Raw genomic sequence first — 21,169 nt, 5'->3', positions numbered from 1 at the left:
GAATTTGCTTCATTTCAGAGCAAAAGTTTCCCTATCCAGTGTCACTGATGGATCTACACATTTTTTTTCCTATTAAAAAGCCATGTCCGCATATTTTTCTACTTTTGTCCAAATCTTGTAATAGGAGGCTAAATTGCTTGATAACCAGAGATGTTAGGAGTTTTTCCATCAAATGTAGGGGTTGGGAATAAAACAACCAGGGTGATACGTGGAAGATGATTGGAGTCTTAATGAATAACTCACTAACTCTGTTCTGCACCCATCTTCAATATATATGGAAAATAGGTGGAAAGGAAATGATTTTCCTTATTCCAATCTCTGGGAAGGTTTTCCAAAATTTATTACTCCATTCCCTCATAATTTGGAATGATTCTACATTTTTAAGATGTATTTCTCATAACGTAACTTAGAGTTCTCCTTGTCAGAGGTGCAATTTTGGATATTATGAATGCTATTGTAAAAAAAAGGATAAAAAATAATTTTAAAAGACTCTTAATCTCAGGAAACAAACTGAGGGTTGCTGGAGTGGACGGGGGTGGGAGGGAGGGGGTGGCTGGGTGATAGACATTGGGGAGGGTATGTGCTATGGTGAGCACTGTGAATTGTGTAAGACTGATGAATCACAGACCTGTACCCTGAAACAAATACATTATGTAAATTTAAAAATAAAATGTATTACAATAAAAAAAATCAATAAATGCCTAAGTGACACAAAGGTTGCAAACAGAAAAATGTTGAAAGTAATCTCAGCAAGAACAAGGGTGGAACTGAACAAATTAATTGATGAAAGCTTAGTATAAAAGATATAATTCTGAAATTACATGTATGCTTAAGAATATTTCAACGTGTGGGAAGAGTATTTTAATTGTGCTTCTCTTTATAATTGAATACATTTACATTCAGTTCTGCACTGGAATGAAATGAGAAGCCCCATAATTTTGTAGCATCTAAAGTTCACAAAACATTCAAAAGTACCATAAATAGAACCCTGTTATTTTTGTCTCACAAAAACGTTTATAGAAGGGTACTCTGAAGTGAGGCAAAAAAATCAGTGCCTGTGAAAATATTTTAGCTGAAATATTTATACGTTTTTAATACAAAAAAATTTAGAATTGAAAATATTTTCTATCTAGCAAAATTTGTCCCTGCAGAGAGAATATTTCTTAATTAGAAACAGGATCTATAGAGAAAGTCCATGGAAAGTTGGCAACAATTTCAAAGTTTTTAACTATAAACTGCCTCTTGGAAGAAAATTGATGATAGTATTATATAAAATACTTATTGTCATCTTCTGTGGAGAGATGCTCTACTGAGTTAAGGGTTTGGTATGGCAGTTATTTGAAGTCACCATGTCTGGCTACTCCTCTGTTCTTCTGTCCCTTCTGTTAAACAGAAGTGGGGCATCTCTCCCTAAAAGCTATGGGTCCCACCTTTGTTCCCGGGAGCAGAGAGCTGAGCCTCTTTGTTAGTGTTCTCAGGTCCATTCTACCCAGAGGAGTCAGCGAAATCCTCAAGTCATCCATCCCGCAGAAGCTACGTTACACAGCTTATTTTCCTGCAGCTTTGTGAGCCCCCAGAAGGCAGTGTAAGGGGGAACCACACCTAAGGTGGAGTCTGAAGAGAAGGGCCCTTCTTTCCTGCATTCACATCGTCATGTGTGTAATGGTACATAACCTATGCTTCATACTGGGTCTTTATTTTTTTACTCTAATTCTGGAACTCAAAAAATGTCCTTTCTTGGCCCACATTTATTCTAAATTTTGATTTTTTTCTTAAAATCTCTTGTCAAATTTTCTGTCAACAAAGGTTAATTTTGTGCTGTTTTCCTAAGAATGACCCTAAAGAGGGTGCCTGGGTGGCTCAGATGGTTAAGCCTCTGCCTTCGGCTCAGGTCATGATCCCAGGGTCCTGGGATCGAGTCCCGCATCCGGCTCCCTGCTCAGCGGGGAGCCTGCTTCTCCCTCTGCCTCTGCACCTCCCCCTTCTCATGCTGTCTCAAATGAATTAAAAAAAAAATAAAAAAAAAAAGAATGACCCTAAAGCAATGACAGAGGTCTTTTACAAAGATATTATTGCTCCCTCTTCTCTTTCCACCAATTTTTGTCTGGAGAACACAAAGGGACTAGAAAGGAAAGGAGAAAAAGGCTTTTTGATTGCTCTTGGTTGACAAAAGATGAGTTTCTCCATGGATTGCAGGTGGGTCCAAGAATTTTTCTGACTTGTAGCAGATGAAAGATAGCAGATCATCTTAGGAAATATTGATGTGGAAGTGGTCTGAGAGGATGATCCATCTCAGGAGACCTGCTTAAAATTCTATCCATTCATTTGAAAGAGCAGCGATAAAGGAGATGATTGCTAGAAGCCTGGCGCCTCAGTCCCAGCTGTCAGACCATCCTTGCCGCCAAAGCTCTGGGAGGAATACTCGTACCCATCTTCTCAGTATCCCAAGCCCCATGCTGTGACAAATGGCTCTACCGCAGTATTAAATATAACTTTTTCTCCTGTTGCTGTTTCAGCCCATAGCTTACCATTTGATCTCCTTCCTTCCTTTACCAGCAACTGAAGACTTTTACAGAGATGAACTGAAGCTATACATGTATATATATATTTAACTTTTTACTTTGCAATATCAACTTGCAAGAATAGATACTTAGAGATTTACAGAACTTCTTACCTGGAAGTGGAGGTATTGTAAGTAAGTGCTGGGTAGGAAAGGGGGTGGGGAACGGGTGGGAGTAAAGTGCCAGAGAACACGAGTCTATTCTCCATTTTGGACAAATGGTTTAGGAAAGAGGTCCTTTCCTAGGGGAAAGGGGATAAGTGGAAAGAACAGAATGCACTCATGCCAAAATTAGGAGGATAATGGCATTTTAACCCCAGGTTAGGATAGTTGGAAAGTGACAGGGAAGAATGGTTATTCTATTCAGACAGGAAGGTGGGCGGAGAGTGGGGCTATCTGTGGCCATCAAAATCATGTCCGCAGCAGTAGGGGAGTGAAAACTTGAGAGAAATGCATACTGGAACTTCTTCTGTGGTTTGATCCTAGATAACTTCGAGTGGGCTTTAACTGAGTAATCACATCACTAATGCCCGTATACCATAATAATAAAAAAATGGATACAAATAAGCTAATTTCTCAAATTTTGTAATATCTTTGCCTAATCTAGTAGCAACAGAGCATGGCTTTCATTAGAAAATTGTTTATACTATAAATGAGAGCAAGGAAATGGGTCAAAACCAGTGAGGAGAATAGATAGGAAGAGAGAGATGCTTCAAAGAGCCAGGCAAAAAGCAAAGACATAAGACACAGTAGCACCAACAAATGAGACTACATCAACCTCCCACCAGGACCTGTCCCCCTTAACTTGGAGTGCTAGTTACACAGCAATCCAGCCGCTCACTGTGTAGACACACATACAACCCGTCATGGACTGAGCCGGTGAAGCAGATATGCTTGCCTGATGCCAGTGGTCTCCTTGAAGCTTTAGAGTCCGGGCAAATTCTGCTATAGAGGTAGAAGGGGTGCAGAGGAATAGGGGAACTGAAGTGTGAAGTGGAGCTCAAGGTGCTTCCTTCACAGAGGGAGGAATAATAAGATCTACTATAGTCGAGCTCAGGATAAGTGCTGTTTAGTATTGCACTTTTACTTTGTAGATGTAAAAAAAATTCTACTTTTTGAAGTAATGGGGTTAAAAGCTGGTAAACTTCACAAAAAGCAGTGTGGCATAATACAGAATAACTTGGAGTCAGTTTAGCTGGGTTCCAGTTTTAGTTTTTCTACATTCTATGTGACTTAAACCCTTTGTTTACTTATTTTTCTCTCTAAGTTAGAGATAACATGAGCTTTTACCAAATTACAAAATTGAAAGTCTCAGTTCAAATGTTTCCAAATATCCATTACTTGGCATTTGTCATGTAAACTTTAAAAATTACAATAATTGTAATCTTTCTCAACTATTATAAGAAAAAAAAATCTCATCTCTGAAATAAACAAAAAAAAACCACCTTTAGATTAGGAAGAGGAATAATCTTCCCCAAAGTTGCTGGGTTGCTCTTTCTTCTCCCTTCATTCCACTGTTTATTATTATTATCAATTGATATGCTGCTCAAATTTATGACATCATTGATGTCCAAAGAACTGGTCCTCTTTTAAAAGTCTTTTATTTATTCATTTATTTATTTGGCACATGTTTCATATTGACTCATCCACTGTCATCTGGATTTTGATGTTAGCTTCCCAATAATATGCAAAGTGTTTTTAAAATTTAGAATCAAAAAAGTACAGGATCATTTTTTTTTTTTCCTGGTAGCTTTGCATGTGAGATCATCCTGGATTTTCCAGTTTGGGCACCAAATCCAATCACAAATGATGGTATAATAATGACACAAAGGGAGATGACACACAGGAAGGAGCCAAGGGGCTCTTGGTGGCAGAGACTGGAGTGATACACCTGCAAGGCACGGACCGCTGACACACCAGACGCTCCCTGAAGCCCGAATACCACATTAGCGCAAACTTGGTGGCTTACCACAACACGATTATCACTTTCCAGTACTGTAGTCACAAGTCTATCAGGGGTCTCACTGCGCTCAAATCAAGGTGTTGGCAAGGTTGCTTGCCTTTTGCAAAACTCTGCAGGAAGACCCATTTCCTTGCCTTTCCCAGCTTCCAAAGGCTGCCAGCATTCCTTGGTGGAGGGCTCCCTTCCCCCATCTTCAAAGCCAGCAATGGCAGACTGAGTTCCCACGCTGCCTCCCTCTGACATCCTCTTCTACTTCAGTGACTCCTGTGATCTGTTGGGCTCACATGGATAATCTCCCTTTTTTCAGTTGATTACCAATCTTCATTCCATCTGCAACCTTAATTCCCCTTTGCCATGTAATGTCATGGTATTCACAGCTTTGGGGAATGAAGACATGGGCATCTTTGACCATCTTTACTTCTGGCTAACATTCTAAAATTACTCCAAATTATTTTTAGGTTCCGAGTCACCCAAGTAGGCATGAACACTTCTCCTACTCCCTAGTTTTGAAAGGTATTCTTCTCATGTCCTTCCATAATAATCACTGATGTCCTGACCCCTGCACATATCAGACTGCATTTAAGTCAGCTCTGTGTACTTTCCTACTACCTAGGACCCCCCCCTTCTAATTCTTAAATATTAAATTCCTTCCGAAAGCGTTTAATTTTCTTTACGAAATAAGCAGTTCTAAATTCTTACTCTATAGGAGTGTATAAGAGGTGCTCCCTCCTTGTTAGCCACCAAAGGCAGAAGTGTGGTCAGCATTGAAAGAGACCACATTTTAGGAACAGAGTAAGGCCATTAATAGACTAAAGACTTCTGAGAAGACTTGGGGGAAAAAAAAAGTGCCAGTGCACCAGAAACAGCCTTCACATGTGCTAATTGGACAGTAAGCACATAGGTTAGTCCCTTTTCTGTACCCATTATTCTCAATGTTATCACTAAATTACTATTCCTCACACTTATTTTTAAGATTTATTTATTTATTTATTTGAGAGAGAGAGAGAGAGAGAGAGAGAGAGAGAGAGAGAGAGAGACAGCGAGAGAGGGAACACAAGCAGAGGGAATGGGAGAGGGAGAAGCAGGCTTCCCAAGGAGCAGGGAGCCTGATGCGGGACTCGATCCCAGGACCCTGGGACCATGACCTGAGCCGAAGGCAGACGCTTAAGGACTGAGCCACCCAGGCACCCCCCTCACACTTATTTTTAATACATTTTAACCAGATTATTCATATAAGCAGAGATCTTGGAAGGAACACCCTAGGGATGTCCCTGACTAATTAGGTCAGTTTCCTCTTACCTCACACAAGCAATCATATTTGACACCCTTTGTTTTACTTTATTTATATAATTTTTGCTGCTTATGCAGACTTTAATAAGCTATTCCTTTCAAATGTAGGCTTCCATCTTAAATCTAATGGAGGGAGGATGTGCCATAGGGGGCAGCAACTGATCCTCTCTCATTCTAGTCAGCCACTATCTCTTCCAACATACTGGATTTTCCCACTTTACTGGAGATTATAGGTTATATTCATGGTCATGGTGAAAATATAGATGGGTATGTCAGCTGGATTCCTGTGGCACAGAGGAGAGAGTGTAATTCTCACCCCTCCAGATTATATCTTCTAAATACAGAATTAAAGAGCCAACAAGACAACATAAAGAAACGGAATTAACTAAAAGTACTCCTCACCTCAAAATCTCACTGTTTTATTTCAAATTTTCTATATGTCTCTTCTGGGTGGATAATTTAAAGTTCATGTTAGGGGCACCTGGCTGGTTCAGTTGCTAAGCATCCAACTCTTGGTTTCAGCTCATTTCATGATCTCAAGTTTATGAGATCAAGCCCCTCTTCTGGCTTCATGCTTAGCGCAGAATCTGCTTAAGATTATCTCTCCCTCTCCCTCTCCCTCTGCTCCTCCTGCTCATGCTCTTTCTTTCAAATAAATTAATAAATCTTTAAAAAAAAAAGCTCTTGTTAAATGACAATATACATATGGGTTAAGGAAGAAATGCTCACTAGTTGCTATAACAGATAAACCCCAAAATATTGCTGACTTAACACAATAAATTTTACTTCTTGGGGCACTTAGGTGGCTCAGTCATTAAGTGTCTGCCTTCGGCTCAGGTCATGATCCCGGAGTCCTGGGATCGAGCCCCACATCGGGCTCCCTGCTCGGCGGGGAGTCTCCCTCTCCCTCTGCCCTCCCCCTGCTCATGTTCTCTCTCTCAAATAAAATCTTTAAAAATTTTTTTTAGTTTCCACCCACATAAAGGTTTCTGATATGTTGTTGGTTGGTAGCTCTGCTTTCCTATCATCCAGTAGGACTCAAGCTGGCAGAGGCTGTGATTCCTACAATATGGCTTCTAAGGTCATCTTTAGTGGTATCTTCCAGATTGATAATAGAGGAGGAAGAGGGAGGACACAAAGGGAGACTGCTGTGGGCCAGGCCTGTAATGGTGTATATCATTTCTTCTCATGTTCCTTTTCAGTGAGAACTTGGGAGTATGGCCATACTCTCTGCAACTGCATTCCCAGGAAGAAAACAGATAGGTTTGATAAATGCAAATGTTCTTTGCCACAATGGGAAAGGTAAGAGAATTTTAATTGATACTCATACTTCAGTTCTAAATAATGTATCATATAAAAGCTAACAGAGGAAAGGGTTGTAAGAAAATAGGTCTGAAGATCTAAGTTTGGTAGGAGATTTGGAGACGTGATATCTGCTTAGGAGGTTTCTAGCCCCATCCTCCTGTGACAACTCCGATGGGGGACAATATAAAGGTACTGAGCCACTGCAACAGGAAGATGAGGGCAACATGGGCGAGGAAGAATGGAAATGGGCACTGGAAGGCTTCTGAGATTGTTCTGGCCTGACTTTGCTAGGTACTCCCCCTTCTCCAGGGAAGGTGTAAGGAATTCCATATGATTGCAATGTCCATATAATACAAATCAGTGCTGCCTTAAATGGACAGAAGGAGTCAGCTTTGACTTCCCACTGATAAGAACTGCCATGAGCACTTAGAATGAGCCAGGCAATTTGTTAAATTCTCTGCTTGCATTCGTATTTTTAGCTTTCACAACAACCTTATGAGGTAGTTCTAATTAGGTCACTTACACAAAAATGAAAATCAAAACTGAGAATTCAGGTTTATAAGATCACCCAGCAGCAAACTGTGGAGCTAGAGCTAGTCCCCTGGTAGCTTTACTGCAAAGCCTTTTGCTTCATCTTCTGATGCTATTGGGAAGATCGAAGCTATAAGACTTCAATATAATCAATAATGTGGAAAAATACCTCATTTGGAAAAGAATAGAATGCTGTTTCTCTTAAGATTATTTACCTTAAGAAAGAACCTTTAAAATGTACATAGGTTGTATGCAGTACAAATCAAATGCAAGTAGTTTATTTCACAGGAAATAGACTTGAGAACAATAACAAAACAAGGAAAGTTTTAGAAAAATCCAATATATTGAAACATCTTCATATAACAAAGAAAAACAATGTACACTTAAAATTTACCAAGAAAAATTTATCACTCTGGAATAAATATTTTCTATCCTTGTTTACATAGATATTCTTAAACTACAACATTAAGTGATGAAACCTATTTGGAGGTGGAGTGATGGTGTCCTTAAACGAGTATCTTGACTCTGTTTTACAGAGTTTTACTTAGCTTACAAAGAGGGATTGATGGAAATTGGTACATAGTTTCATATGAGCTACTTTTGTAAAATTGATCTTTATTAACATATTTAACCATGTCTACTTCCCAGAGCAGATTCAAAATAATTATTTTAATTTTAAAAATTGCTTGTTTTTGCCAAGATGACATTGCTTCCTTCTTTAATGAAAACAATGGTGGTATAACTATACAGTGTTTTTCTCTCTTTTTAGACTGAAGGCAATTCAGAACCAGATATAAGAACTTCACACCCTCCCCATATTTGCCTAAAAGCGGGGCACAGATTTATGAAGGTGCCCCCCCCCCGGCTCCCCAACCAGGAAGACAGAAGTTAATCACCAAAGACAACCCAAGAGATGGCACCAGAGGAATCCACATGACCAACTTGACTAACGTTTACCTTCCATTAATTTCCCCATATGTTTACTTTCCTACAATTTGTCACCCTTAGGAACACAAAGTCCTTTTCTTTTGTCTTACCACTTCCTGCAAATGTATTGTTCCTTTGTTAAGATCTAGGTAAGTCCAGGTTCTAACCACCCCTTTGAGATAGTCATCACTGGGCACTCCTGTGTGTCTGGGCTGTGCATGCATTAATAAAACTTCTGTTTTTCTCTTGTTAACTTGTCTTTTGTCTCTCATTTGCAGTGCCCCAGCCAGTGAACCTAAGATGGGTAGAGGAAAAAAATATTTGTTTTCCTCCCCTTCAATTCAAAGACATAAAGTCCAGGACCAGGTCTTCTGAACAAAATTGATTTTGTGGAAGACTAGCATGCTAATGAACTTTATTACCAGATACATCAAATAAAGCATGACTTAGATAATTCAGAGAAGGTTGTCAGTAAAGCCATTAGTCTAGAATACAAGATCTTGGAGAAATGAAACCTTATTTACTTTGTTACTTCACAGAAAAAAGTACAATGCAGGAAAACCAGAAAGATATATGACAGGGAAATTGGAAATGAAATTAAGGGTGAAAAAGAGAAAGAACATAAATGTTTAATTCGGACTGTAAAGCCAGTGGGAGCATCTACAAACTAGGGCTGCCAGATAAAATACAGAAAGCTCAGTTAAATTTGAAGTTAATGTAATCCACAAATTATGATTTTAATGTATGTCCTAAATGTTGCATGGGGCATACTTATATTTCAAAAATATATTTGTTGTTTATTTGAAATTCAAACTCAACTGGCCACTCTGTATCATTACCTTTTAAACCCAGCAACTCCAGTAAATCAACAACTATATTTCACTTTGATTATTACTATTAAATCCTTACTTGCCACTTTTATATTTTAGTACAATGTTGCGGTTTAACCTTCATTTGCGATAATTTACTTCTGACTTCACTTGGTATACAGAACCTTCCAGACGTTGTTGTCACAGGATTAACATTTTTTGTAAGCGTTTAGTTAAATACCTGAGCTTGGCAGCTTCAAGAAGAGAGCACATAGTTTTACAATGTGTTATGCGCAGATAATGTGTTTTTAATTGTGAATGTATTTATTGAAGGCAAAAGAAGTATTAAATCTGCTCTCATGGGTCAGTGATTGCAAATTGAGGAAGGCTTTTCCTAATCCTCACTTCTCATACTATTTTATTCCTCCTGCTTTTCTCTCTCGTCTCTTCCTGATCCCTGGATCTATGCCTCTCCCGCTCTCCTTGGCCTCCTATCCGCCAACAGCTAAGTCAACAACTGGAAACTCTTAGGTAAATTTACTCCACTGTAACCACCCTGTTGACCTTTTTTTTGGCTGTTTCTCATTTATGTAAAGTGGCCTGTAGTCAAAGCAATTATGGTCTCTAAAACTGCAAAACACTCGACTACAAATACTCGTGCTTTTGCTGCCTCTCAGTAGAGGGGCTGATTACACTGTTGGTTTAAAGCATGGCAATGTACACAGAGAAAAAGACATGATAAACTACTTCATGGTAGGTTTGCTTTTGAACTGTGTCCAGACCATCTTACAACAGAATAAGTTGGAGTAAAATAGCTCTTTCCTAAAAGTTGTCTATATGGTTAAAAAGAAAACCACATGGGCGCCTGGGTGGCTCAGGTCATGATCCTGGAGTCTCAGGATCGAGTCCCATCAGGCTCCTTGCTCAGCAGAGAGTCTGCTTCCTCCCTCTGCCCCTCCCCTACTTGTGTGCACATCCGCGCGCTCTCTCTCTCAAATAAATAAATAAAATCTTAAAGAAAAGAAAACCACAGGCCCAAAATGGAGTCACTTAGGTTCAGGTCTCATCGCAGTAAACCAAGGCTTAAGAACTAATCTAACTTCAGTTTCAAACCATCCCCCCGGGGCGCCTGAGTGGCTCAGTTGTTAAATGTCTGCCTTCGGCTCAGGTCATGATCCCAGGGTCCTGGGATCGAGCCCCACATCGGGCTCCCTGCTCGGCAGGAAGCCTGCTTCTCCCTCTCCCACTCCCCCTGCTTGTGTTCCCTCCCTCGCTGTCTCTCTCTCTGTCAAATAAGTACATAAAATCTTTAAAAACACCACCAATACAACCTTGAAAGGGGCCAAACTGGAATTTCCTGGTCAACACCAGGAGATAATCCACCCCCTTCCGTTTCTCTCAGGAGGGTAACCTTGCCTGAAAAAATACGTTCTTTGCTAATAAATTCCCCCCCCCTTTTTTTTTCCAGCTCCCTTTCTGGCTTTAAAAACCTTCCCTTTTCTACAGCTCAGTAGAGCTCCCCTTACTTGCTAGATGGGATGCTGCCTGATTTATGAATCATTTAAAAAGCCAGTTAGATCTTCAGATTTTCTCGGTTGAATTTTGTTTTTTAAAGCCATTCCCTGTCTCTACCACCACCGTTTCCAATCTCTTCTCACCCTCCATCCTTCCCACTCCACTGCCACCATTTTTTAAAATCTTTATTTATTATTTATTTTAGAGAGAGACGGAGAGCACATGTGTGGAGGGGGAGGGGCAGGAGGAGAGGGAGAGGGAGTGAGTCTTAGGTGGGGCTCGATCTCACAGCCCTGAGATCATGACCTGAGCCAAAATCAAGAGTCAGATGCTTAACCGACTGAGCCACCCAGGCGCCCCCACCACTGCCACCATATTAACAAGAATTTACTGGATCCTAAAATCCAGAGGATGCTTTTTACTTTTTATTTTTGAACTCTCTACAACATTTGATGCTATCATTCCTTCGGCAATTACCTCCAAATATCATACCCTAACAATACCTTTTCCTTTAAAATTTATGAAATAATTAAAATTGCAAAAAAATGCTTAAATAATAAGGAGATGAACACCTAGGCGGCCACCACCTATCTTGGGAGTTAAAACATGACCAATACACCTAAAGCTTTCTGGATATTTCCTGACTGCAGTCGCATCTCTCTCCTTCCCCCAATCCTGAATTTGGTGTATATCATCTGTATTTGTTTAACTTTGGTCATATTTGTATGTATCCTTAAAGAAATTTTACTTTTGATTTGCATTTATTTAAATTATATATATATATATGGAACTAAACTATTTCTCTATAGCAACTTTTGTTTTATTGCTATTATTTTTAAGTCAATACTATGTGACATTTATTCATATTGGTACATACAACTCTAAAAAATTTCTTTTTATAGTATATTAATTGTTTAAATATACTACTGTTGACTGCTCCCAAAGACCACCCCCAAAATTTGTTGATCAAGTAAAGTTTATTGGACTTGAGTAAAGGAGAACTCAAGATTGGCATTGTTTTAAAAAGCGTTTCAGAAGGGAAAGAAAAGAATGATATTTCCAGTTTTAGGAACTGGGCTGGAGGATTTTAGGGTGGGCCTTGCAAGGCAGAGAAGTTTGGGACTGGCCAGGGTTTAGCATTATGTCCTTGGGGGCACAGAGTAGGGGTCTTAAAGAGAATCCTCATGAGCCTGAGAGTGTTGAAATGATTATTAGATTTTAAAAGCAGGTTACTTTAGATGATTCACAGGCTTATTTCCAGAAGTATTTCTCAGGGCAGGCTAACTTACTTTGCTTGTTCTCCATATCATTTAACAGGGCTATCGTTAATGTAGCTCACTTTTATTTAGCTGTAGGGCAGGAAAGTATTGTTTAACTTGCCATGATGTGATTCTGCCTAAATTCTCACCACAACTTTTTAAAAGTTTTAAAAAGTTTAAAACTTTATCAGTTAATTTTTTTCCAGGGCTACTATGAACAATTCTGTGATGCCATTTTCTACATGATTAAAACCTGGAAGTATAATAGTTGGTTATAAGGAATGTGCATTTTTAAATTTATTAGATAATTGGAAAATTTGCTCAACAAATTGATCGTTAAAACTTAAACTCCCATTGAAACAGAATTCTCTTTTCTCCACCCTTGCAACTGTTAGACTTTTTAAATTTTCCCCAAAGTTAAGTGATATTTTATTGTGGTTTAGTTTGCTTTCTTAGTTACCACTTGGTTTGTTCCCTGTCATATCTTTTGTCCACTATCTTACTGAGTCATTTGTTTTCCCCTATATTGATTTTACATGCCCTGTAGTTTGATGGAAACAAGTACTGTCTTATGATATGCATTCCAATTTTTGGCTTGTCTTTTCATTAGTATATTTAGATTCCTATAAATGTTTCTTAATGCAGTAAAATTTATCAATCTTTTCATTATAATTTATATTTTTTGGTCCCATTCAAGAAGTGTTTACCTACAAAGAAGTTATAAAGATATCCTTCTGCATTATTTTTTCTTCTCCTTTTACAGGTTGGCTTTTTTCAATCTTTAGTTGACCAGGAATTGATTTTTGTGTTTGGTATAAATCAGGAAGTGATTTCAATTTTGGTTCCCATATATAGGTGACTAGTTTTCTCAGAATAATCAAGAACATCCTTTACAACTTTCTATCATATATCAAGCTTCTATATATGTGCTGTTCTACTTCAGGCTCTAAATTCTATTCCACTGTTCTATTTGTCTATTCCAGAACTGTTACTACATTTTCTTCATTAGTATAGTGCTATGATACTTCCATATTTGGAGAAGTAAGTTTCCCACCCATTCTTTCTTCAAGCGTGTCTTTTTGTTTTTCTTTTCCATATAATTCTGGAGTCAGCCTAAGTTCTACAAAAACAAGAAAACCAACAACACACGGATTTTAAAATCCTGTTGCCATTTTAATTGGAATTATGTGACACTAGATTGGATTTCATAAAAAAAAAAAAAAATCTCAATTCTTCCCAAACCAATCTCTCTATTCATGAAGATGAAATCTCTTGCTACTTTTTTGTGGCTGTATGTTGTAGGGACCAAGAACATGCACTTCTCACTCTCTTACTGTAGAGGACATAGTGGGTTGATGAAGGCCCCAGTTGCTATCCCTCTAGATCTCTCACCATGGTGGGTGACGTGGCACTTGCCCCAGGCTGCCCCTAACTGATGCTTGAGCACAGGAGGGTCCTACGGCAGACCATTCTGGCTGAATTCAGGTCTCCTCTGACAGGGATCTTTGGCTCAGGGACTCCCCGTTGGCCTGGAAGAAACTTCTCAGAACTGCTTTGTGGTCCAAGACTACTCCTACCCAACCAACCTTCTTTGCACTTTCCATCCACAGGTATCAGCCCCGTGTCACAGTCTACACTCTCCTTCTTTCCCCTTTATCCCTTAGACATTCCCCTCATCTATTTCACTGTAGGTGCATTTTGATATCTGCCTCTTGGAGCACCCAAACAAAACACAAAACAAAAACAGTGCCTTTCAAAGACTTTTGTAATTTTCTTCCAACGTAATCAGATTTTTATGAGATTTTTCATAAATACTTAAGGTTAAGAAATCATACTTTTCATTGGTATTGGGGTAGAGAGGTTGAACATAGGGACAAGCATATACCTTTGAGGACTTGCCTAATTCATGCTATTGTCTACCGAAAAGGTGTGAAAAGCAGTAGAAAGAGTGACTGTTACAACCACACTAGGCCAGAATCTCTGAGGATCTACTGAAGCAGAAGCACACTTCTAGTCTTCCACCACCCTCACTTAGCTAGGATTGGGGAAAATAAAGGGCAAAGGGTAGGATTCCTGAGTCCCACCTGCAGAAAGAGGCTAAGGAACCATTGGGGTAGAATCACACAGCAGCTGAGCTCAGGAGTGGCATACAGACCTGGTTGTGTAAACCTGGAATCAAAAATCTAGTTTTAGTCCTGGTCTCTTGGCTTTTCAACATATCAGCCTCTGTTTTTGGAGGCTATCACAGTGAGGCAGATCCTATGGATTACTTCTGAGATTCCGGACATGGTACTTCAGCAATACCAAACTGTCTAGACAAGAAGCTATTGCAGGAAACACAACCTAAGAGAAACTGCCTAGCAACTAACTCTGAAGTAATGAAGACCATTGTCCAAGGGCTTGGTAGGGAAATACCGGAGGAGTTTATTCATAAATCTCTAAGGGAAGCCAAGAGCGAGTAATCTCTTTTTGCTGACAAAACAGCCTTTAGTTTGAATAGAATCTCACCTCGAGACAGGCTGTTCTGGAACAACCTCCAGGAAGAAGAATAGAAAAATCTCTTAGAATGTAATTACTGCCTTGGTTAGGTCAGGCTGGGACAGCGCAGCAGTGCCAACTCCTTGGCTCCTGTGGGGTATTGTGCTCACAATCCTTACTGCAGACCTCAGCAGCTAATCATGTCCCAAGGCTGAATGCAATGACCCCAATTGCTCACCACCCTTGGGGTGATCTAGCTCATCCCACTTGGGTTCTGCCCCAACTTTGCAGGCTCCGAGGTGGCCCAGAGTCCTTTGTTTCATTCCATTGTTAATATCAGTTTGAGTTTTCATAGACCCTGTTCTCTTGCTATGCCCCTCCCTGTTTCACCTTTGGTCTGGAAGCCTCAATTCTATTATTTAGGACCAAAGAGGCTGACATCTGGTCTGCTCCCCTGAACCAGACTACAATGCACCACACTTAGTGAAGTGTCCAATGAGGTAGAAGATTTCCATGGTTCTTTATAATTATTATGACATCACTATGAGAGATAAGACCAGTGAGTCTATGGAAGGCTGAATGACTTGCCTAAGGCTACATGAGTTGTCAACTCATGAAATGCAGAGTCTGGATCTGAAGCCAGGTTTCCTGCACTTCGGATGCTGTGTTCCTTCCAAGCACTCAAATTCCCTATTTCTGTGTTCCCTCTGCAGGCTGGGCCATCCACTGCATCATTTCAGATATCCAAGAGCAAAGTGTGTGCCTGAACCTTGACAAATCTCACTCAACAGCCAGGCCCACCTTAGGTTTCATTCAGCCCCGGCTTGAAGGGGGTGTCATTCTTCACCTCCTTCTGCTACGCTGCCTTCCTGATAAATGCTCAGAAATTGCAAATTCTAGGAAATCGTTTTCTTTTACATTTCTATTTATTTCCAGTGTCTTCTATATAGCCATTTCCATTCGGCGAAAGCAATCGATTCCGAGATGCCATTATTATTTGAGAGAACAGTCTGCTAGAGAAAGTTTTATAACAAAGTTGTTATATTTACAGTCGTCTACTATTTAAGTCGTAATTTTTTTTCCGTTAGCTTTAATTTGCGCAAATGTGCTGTGAGAAGTCACAAAGTATTCAGAGAGCCCAGTTAAATAGGGCCGAGCACCAACACTCAGGAAAGGTTATGGCTCTTCAGTTAAGCAGATGCTCAAGTCATTTAAAGACTTACCTTAAAGCTCAAAAATTAAATTACCACCACATAGAGACATTAACGCAGGGCTGAAAGGGTATGCTAGGAAAGCAATGAGTGATACAAATACCTTTCTATGGTCTATTAACAACTCCGTGCTTGAACTAGTAGTTATTCACATTATCTTGTAAATGGAGTATTGTTCAGAAGCACCGGGCTGTAATATTATGTATTACATTACCAGTAGAATAAAGTGATAAAAGAGTTGAACTACTTTCAAATGATAGCTGAAGAGATACTGCCGCAGGATCAAGGAGTTTGGTGAATGAGAGTGATGGAGTGGGTGAAGAGAGCTCCATCCCTTTTGAATGCTATGATAAAGGGGACGGATATTCCACTGGGGTCCAAATAATCCGTTACAATACCAGAGATCAGGATAGCGGAGCTTGACACAAGCCGGGGAACATTCAGGTTTACTGGCCCAGAGGCTCCCACTGGACTGAGAGAGACGTTGTTGGCAGGGACTAACTGGGATCACAGACCCCCAGCAAGGTCCCGGGAAGCCTTCGTACCAGGATTATGGCCTCACTTATAATTTGATATCACACCTGTTGATCGAGTGGGTTTCTAACATGCGTTCAGCCTTCTTTCAACAACTACCCAGACCGAATGATTAAGCAACAGAGCCTATTTGCTAAAGCCTTCTGCAGATTACGAATAATAAACTCCTAGATCTAGAACCATCGTGATTTTTCCTGTCCATCTCTTGTTTAACAGTTGTATTTTACTCATTTTTGTTTTCCTCACAGAACCCAGATAAATTCTTGCCTATTTTGAGTTCTTAATAAATGTTTGGTGGTGTTCTCTCTTCAAAACTAAACTAAGATGAGCAGCTCACAACAGATCCTCTCACAGAGAGTAACTATTGGGTAAATGTTGGTCAGTAGATTTAAAGAAAAGTAAGACTCCTTGGCAAGGGACATAGTGAAAAAAGGATGAAATAAAATGATCTGCGATACACAAGCAATAATAGGCTTCAGGCACCATGTGAGAGCCTAAGAAGAAAGAGCAAGAGGTAGGTATCTGAGAAGCAAAGGGGAAGTAAGGTCAACCAAGTAGACATTCCCAGTGGCAGGGGACTTCAACAGGGATGCTTATTGGGAATCGTCCCTGTTTCTTTGAAATCTCAGGCTCTGCGTGATATTTTGGGCATGATGGCATTCAAATGGTGTCCATAATGAGGCAAAGAAGGAAAAGAATTGTACTCTTGGAACACCAAAATGAATCCGAAATTTAACGAACTCAGAGAAAGCAGGCCAGGGAAACCTGGGTTGAACAGGTGAAGCCTTACTTCTGATTTTCACTCCAGTAAATTTCCTGGAAAGACTGGGAGGGACGGACCTAGGTCTCCCTCTGCTGGTAGAGAGGGAAATCAATCCATTTAATGTAAATTTAAAGCATAAAGTTTTGGGGCACCTGGGTGGCTCAGTTGGTTAAGCCTGTTTCTCCCTCTCCCCCCCCCGCTTGTGTTCCCTCTCTCGCTGTCTCTGTCAAATAAAAAAAATCTTTTTTAAAATAAATAAAGCATATAGTTTTAAAAGACGTCCCGGTTCCAAGAACATTAGAGCAAAAAGAGATTCTCTACAAGCTTTATCTTCCAACTTTGTAATTCAATATGGAACTGGTATGAAAATAATACATATCCGGATCATAGAGAACTTCTGATCACCATAAAAACACATTTGTAATCCTTCAAAATGACGAATTCCTTAAATTAGCATACAACTACGTACTTTCATGTCCTGAAAGTGTATTTTTTAAGACTCTAGAGCGGAGAAGCCAGAATTTCACCACACACTAAAGTGGGTATATAGTACAGATCTCTGTCCATCAGCCTTGTTAGTAAAGGTTTTAATAAAGTCCCCTTCACTATTTTGTTGTTGAGAAACTCGTCTTTCTAAGTGATTTCTTACATAATACCAACCTTTAAAAGTCATCCTCAAGTCCTCTCACATTATTTTATGGATTTTAACCAGAAGTCTGTAAGTACTTTTATTATCTGCATATACACAGGTGAGACAATTGATGCTCATGGATTGAGGTTTACAGAGTTTAAATCCCTATCTGGTGGAAGCAGCTCCAAACTCACAACTGGCCAGGAGACCTAAACAACAGGAGGTAACTGTAAGTGAGAGAGGAATCAGAGATGGCAGTCTGTGCCAAAAATTCTTTCCCTAAAACTTTCCACACAAAACTGTGCCTTTAATAGGCCAAGGTGGGCCTTGCTTAAAAGCCTTTTAAGAAAAATATGGAAATTAAAGCAGCATCTCTATTACTAACGAGGCCAGCACCTGGTAATGTCATAACATGAATTATACAATAAAGCAAGGTAATTATGCCACAATGATTAATCAGAACCACTAAGAAACTTGTATTATCATCTATTAAAAATTTATCCTATACACACAATTCTATACTCAGAATTATACCAAGCTAGACTCATGCCTTGAGTATGAAAGAGAGACAAGTTTTCTCTGCTTCTCTCTCACCTTCTCTTCCTGGACAGCAATAATAACAATAATGCTAATTTTAAATGTTAGGCTGTGGGGCGCCTGGGTGGCCCAGTCAGTTAAGCATCTGCCTTCGGCTCAGGTCATGATCCCAGGGTCCTGGGATGGAGGCCCGCATCGGACTCCCTGCTCAGTGGGAAGCCTGCTTCTCCCTCTCCCTTTCCCTCTGCTTGTGTTCTCTCCCTGTCAAATAAATAAATAAATAAAATCTTTAAAAAAAATGTTAGGCTGTGCAGCTTCCACAGATTTTCATATCAGATTCTAATTTTATCATAACAATGACACCACAATTGGAGTCAAGGTATAAATGTATTATTTTGAAGATAAAAAAAAATGTTAAGAAAAGAAACTGCCATTGGCTTGCTTAATTTCATGCTAATTAATCAACAGGGGCATCGGGAGGCTCTAATCCAGATTTACCGACCTGCTTTAAATCTGTGGAGGAATAGAGAGGATTATCAGTTTCAGTTTAAATAAGCCCATAATCGAGCTAACGGATGCCTGGTGTTATGTACCACCAGTCCCTCAAGCCTGCAGAGAACCAGCTTTTCTTCTAGCCATGATCGTCCTTAGAAATCATTTCCCTTTCCATGACTTTGCAGTGGTTCCCAGATGCCTCTTAAGTGCAATTAAAATCTCCTGAGTTGGAGTTTTTGTTCTTGGAGTAATTGGCTTTCAGCTCTTCGTGTTCTCCTCAGGTTGGTCAAATTTTATCCTTTTGTGGCCCTGCTTATACAATCTCCTCTGTGGCAAACCACATTTTTCCTCCTTTCAGATCATAACCACTTCCTTAAGAAGGGCTCAAGTTCTTCCCTTCCGCTTTTTGTTACTTCTCTGTAACTTTCCACAGCCCTCCCGGGGTGAGCCTGTGCTGGGTCAGATGCTGGCTCACTGACAATGAGTAAGTGGTTTGGATTAAGACCTTGGCAGGTGATCTTGAGGACTGGCCGGTTTTAGTCTAACAGCTTTTAAATTAAACCCCAAGCCTTTTCTGGAGGGGGAGGGGAGATAAAGAAACGGGAGATGGGAAAGAACGATGTAAAGAGAAAAAAGGGATTACTCAGGAAAGGGCTGAAAACTTTGGAAGGCAGAGGAAGCAGATTCACCTGCGAGTATTTTGGCCAATGCTTCTCAGTCTGGGATTTCTGATAGGGCTCCGCTTAGGATCAGTCTGTGAAAATTCCTCTTTCTCTCCCCTTTTTTTCTTTCTCAGGACTCCTGTGGATGTCAAGAGCTGAGTGTCTCCACCAGGCAAGCCAAGTACCCCCAGGAGGCCTTGGAAATGTCCCCTTACTGTTTTATGTGTTTTTCAGTTTATAATTCCTTCACTAAATTAGACTAAGCTGATTCACACAGCATTTCGTCCTCCCTAAACAACTGAGTGAATGAGAAGTTCTAGATACACAGTGAACTCTCTATTCTATTTACAGGGCATTCTCAGAGCTTTCACTCCAATGAAGCCATGATGTGTGGGGGTCTCAGAGTCACATCAAAATGAAAAGGAAAGTCTTGCAAACAAAACCAACTTCAAAGTAATTCAGTTTCTTTACTTTTTTTTTTAATACCATTGGATGTGGGGAGGCTAGTAAATAGGAACACTGCCTGAAAATGAGTCACTTCTGACCTGTCAGTAATTCACGTTCACATCGGGTCCTCGCAAGCATACCCTGAGTTAGAGCAGTCACATAGAATCAGTCCCACTTCCTGTGCTCGGGTGTGAGGACTAGAGGCTCGGTGACTTCCCTAAAGAACGTGCTGATAGCACAAGGCAGAGCCGGGATAGAAAGGGGGGTCTTCCCCCTCTGGGCCGCTCTACTGACCACATCCTACGGCTTCCCAATAAATATCAGCCTTTTTCCTGAAATGACAAAGCCTCCTTACTCACATGGAAGGCACTTGGCAAATAATTAAGTTCATTTCTACAAGAAGAGCGTAAGCCACAGAGAATGTTATGCCTTTGTGCTTTATCTTAATGTGACATAATTTTTCTCAATAACAAAGAAAGTAACATTGTAATTCTATTTTAAAACAAAAAACACAACAATAAATGCCTTTCTGGTGTCTCTATGTGAGCATACGTCAAGTTTCTGGGTGGATATCTCCCCCAAATATAATTCGAGTACACAGTCACTGGTAGGAAATTTTTATGGTAAATTTGTTCCCTTAAAGTTCTGGATTCCCTCACTACAGCAATGTGGAATTAAACTGTTTTTGAGTAGGAATTCAATTTAGAACTTGAATGCTAAGATAAAAATAATTGTATATTACTGTAGTTCCGCAACGCTTTTTTCCCCCCAACTCATTTGTTACCTCATTTCTTTAGCATAAGATGTTTAAAAATATCACAAACCGACCTACCTCATTCAAAATTTTCATCATAGGATGAAGAGATGATTAACAAATTTGCTGTTCCTCGTATCTCTTTCCTTCCCTCCTTCCTTCTTTCCCTCTTTTTTTTGTTCTAAACCCTCTCAGGTTATCCTTTTTATGCCCAATCACTGGCAGCTGACTTGGATATAGGACATATCAAGTCTCTAAAAGATAGCAGTCCTGATTTCTCTAACAGGTGCTTATTCAGAATAGCTGTTTTCAATTTATTCTTCCATAGAACCCTTAGAGTGGGACAATTCTATGCGATTTGACAAAAGAAAAAAATCAGTTTATGTCAGTAATTTTATCAGCCTTTTTAGGGTAGTGTTGCAAGCATGAAGCATCAGAGATGTTTTCTGAAAAAACTGCAATGTTTTACAGGTTTGGGTGAACTTAATGGCCCCAGGG

The sequence above is a fragment of the Callorhinus ursinus genome, unplaced genomic scaffold, assembly GCF_003265705.2.
Source record: "Callorhinus ursinus isolate GAN/ISIS: 27379988/994484 unplaced genomic scaffold, GSC_fseal_2.0 scaffold17, whole genome shotgun sequence".
NCBI classification, from domain to species: Eukaryota; Metazoa; Chordata; class Mammalia; order Carnivora; family Otariidae; genus Callorhinus; species Callorhinus ursinus.
This window is presented reverse-complemented; position numbering follows the sequence as displayed.